General features: G+C 32.8%; 1 long non-coding RNA gene across 1 annotated transcript; it reads left to right on the forward strand.

The window, feature by feature from the left end:
• The first annotated feature begins 736 nt into the window (after positions 1 to 736).
• On the forward strand, positions 737 to 2,877 carry LOC133030105 (uncharacterized). Its single transcript, XR_009683990.1, has 2 exons — positions 737 to 1,823; positions 2,548 to 2,877. It is a non-coding gene; the product is annotated as an uncharacterized LOC133030105 (long non-coding RNA).
• Positions 2,878 to 3,380: the final 503 nt, after the last annotated feature.

Below are 3,380 nucleotides of genomic sequence, written 5' to 3' on the forward strand. Positions count from 1 at the left end.
TGATATTATACATTTAACTATAATATAATGGTTATTAAATTGGAGGGAAAACAAAGAAAAAGATGGTCTACATGAACAAACGAGTCACATATATATAATTATGAGGAAATGATAAAAATGAAGAAATAATATGAAGTGGGTCTCTCTCAGGAAGAATAAAAATGAATTAAGGGGATTAGAGCTTAGCAGCGCAAAGAAAAGCATAAAGAGTCACTATTAGCACAAGAAACCAAGTATATTGTTTTTGTTACATAGGGAAAAGAGCTTGGAATTCTAAAGTGGAGAGAAGATCTCATTAGAATGGGCTTAAAGCATGTATTTGTTTCTTTTGTAGAGACTGTTCTTCTCACTCCTTCAATCTTCTATTCTTTATATGATTGGTCTTGGCACTGTACCAATCTCCTAGTCCGAAGGGTCCATCAGCTTATGTCTGTCTAGTCATAATTCCAAATTAAAAAAACTTTCCAAAACCCAAAACAAAGAAACAAAAACAAAAACAAAAACAAAACCTCTCTTTTCTTAAGAGGAAAGGAAAACAATGTTACCAAATTACCCTTCCATATACATAGAGGGGTAGGTTTCTTGGTTACTCTCCTAGTTACTACTTACTACCCTCATAAACATATTCTTTGAATAACATGTTCGGTTCACTTTTAACAAGTTTTAGTAATATACAATATTAGGTGATGATGAAATGAGTACTGATATGTTTGTTTTTCTTGTATGGATTACCAAGTCACATGTTGAAATTTACATCATAATTAGTGAAGTTTAACTGTCACGTGAAATAATTAATCAACAAATATCTTTTGAAAGGGATATATAGTGGCAAAATAACTAAACCATGGTACATGAGGACCATGACCATGTATTGTTCATGTACATGCTATAGCAGTCTATGGTCCGGTGATGATGTGGCAAAATGGCTAAGAACTCAAGACTCTGGGTTGGCCTTTTCTTAGTCGACAAAAGCAGTGCAAATGATAGAGATTGTTGGGGAAACAAGTGAAAAAAGATACTTAGCTTCTCAAGGGTATTGTTCTGATTCGTTTATTTATTCCATGTCAGATTCTCCGTAACAAACAGCCTTAAGTTTGCTTAGATTTTAGGCTTATGATTTTTGGGAGTGAATCTAAATTTCATCCAAGTGTTTTTGGGGCCCTCTTTTCCTTTACTTACCCTTTAAAAGCTTCTCTCCCCAATCCAATTAGCCATAAATAGCAGCCTTTACTTATTTATATCCCTACAGGAATGAAACACAAAAGAGTATAAGAGTACAACTAACATTCTCATATCAGCTCATTGCTTTTAAACAAACCACAAGAACACAATACTCTTACTTCCCTTATTCTTGCTTGTTCACAAGTCTTTTATTCCTTTTTTTTTTTTTCTGAAAAAACAAACTTCTTTCCCCTTGTTCTTATTAGTTTTGTTTCAAATTAAAAACGATGGTTCTTGCAGCTCAAAGAGTGGTGATTCTACTTATCTGCATTGGGTTACTTTCATTTGAACCAAGAAAAGTTTGTGGTCTGAGAAGTCTAGATATTGCCCCAAGAGATCAAAAGGAAGAAACTAATCCATTTCTTCACATTCGCCGGTCTCTTAAAGTTGTGAAAAAGGAGGGAAAACTAAACTCGGAGGCAAAATCAGCTAGCCAAAGCAACAAGCTTGATCCTAATCAATCAAGCAAAAGAAAAGTCCGAAGAGGTTCGGATCCAATCCACAATAGATGCTGATCAACTTAACACGTTTCTTTTGCTTACAGAACAAGATATAGAACAAGCTTTGGTGGAGAAATGAAGGGGAAACTATAGAAAAATATGGTGAGTTGTTTCTCTTTCTCATTACTTGATATGAGAAACTTCTTTCACTATCAATTGGTTTGGTTTTCCTCCTTCGTTAAAATGTTTTTATTATAGAGAAAGAGACAGAGAGAGATGTATAGTAAAAGTGACAAATTACCAAAAAAGGTATATCAATTGAGAGCCAGAATTATCATGTATGCAAGCCAAGATCATAATCTGAAAAAGCAAAGAACAGAAGATGGTTTTATTGGCCTTCCAGAGAAGAAAAATATATCAAATATAGTTATTTTGTTTTTGGTTATATATATATATATATATATATATATATATATTATAAATATATTTTTCCTTCTTCATGTTTTGATATAAAATTTCGAGAGAAAAATCTTTGTTTCGGTTGTATTAGTCTTTAGTGTTACATTTTTATTATTTATCAGACTAAAATTCTTTTGTAATCTTTTAGTTCTTATAAAGTTCTTTTTAAAGTAAGTGAAGTGAAGTGAGCTTAAATTCTGTTTCATTAGAGCCTTCTTTTTCTGTTTGATTCATTCATTTATTTAAAAAAAAAAAATGAAAAGCGAGAGAGAAGTTGAATGAATGAACTTTCTTTCTTAAACGAATGGATGACATAAAACACTTCAACTAAGTTTTAACACTAAATACATGACATGGCAGCAAACAAATTGATGCTCTTCTCCTTTCGCTTTATCACTGGTAATATTTTTGAACTTTGCTTTTTTAGGTGTTTGGGATTTGGTAACAAGAACTTGTGGTGTATGGGTAAGAAGTAATTGGCGAAATTTATTTCATTTTTGGCTAGACAGCCACTACAATTATACTGCTTTTATACTTAAAAGTAATTTTGTATAAAAATAAGTATAGAAGTTTATGATGACATTGGATGGGACTCTCTTATTAGTTTGTGAGTTAGCTGTTAACTTTGGTTAGTTCTAGTTAGCTTTACTTGGTTTGGTTATAGTTTCGGTTAAGTGCTTTGTTACTTTTTGTTGTGTATATATTGTACATTGTATCATTTGCTTAATCAATAAGAGTTCTTTCTCTCTTCCTCTCTTACTTCCGCTTTCTCTCTCTTTTCGATTCTTTGTCATTCTTTCTCTTTGCTGTAATGTCAAGAAGATTAAACCAATCCAATATGGTATTAGAGCCTTTTTCTCTATTAATGGCGAACATGGCTACTGTGGGAAATGGAAGCTCAAATCATTAACTTGTGCAACAAGGAGCTCAAGTTGCAACTCCAAAAACTCAAAACAGGGATCAAGAAGATGGCACGATGTACTTCAATCACTTAGTTAATTTTGATCAAGCTCAACGATCACAATTATTTACTCTGAAAAAAACAAACTTGGCTACAATTTGTGGAAATCATCTCCTCCTTAATTCATCAATGATGCAGATCGTACTGCACGAAGGTTTAATCCAGAGTACAGTGATTGGGATGTTCAAGATCAGCTTCTTATATCTTGGCTTCTCTCTTCAATGATAGAAAGCCTTCTAACTCGAATGGTGGTATGCAACTCAGCACGACAAATTGGAAAGCCCTTGAACAATACTTTA

This window comes from Cannabis sativa, chromosome 8 (genome assembly GCF_029168945.1).
Source record: "Cannabis sativa cultivar Pink pepper isolate KNU-18-1 chromosome 8, ASM2916894v1, whole genome shotgun sequence".
Lineage (NCBI taxonomy): Eukaryota > Viridiplantae > Streptophyta > Magnoliopsida > Rosales > Cannabaceae > Cannabis > Cannabis sativa.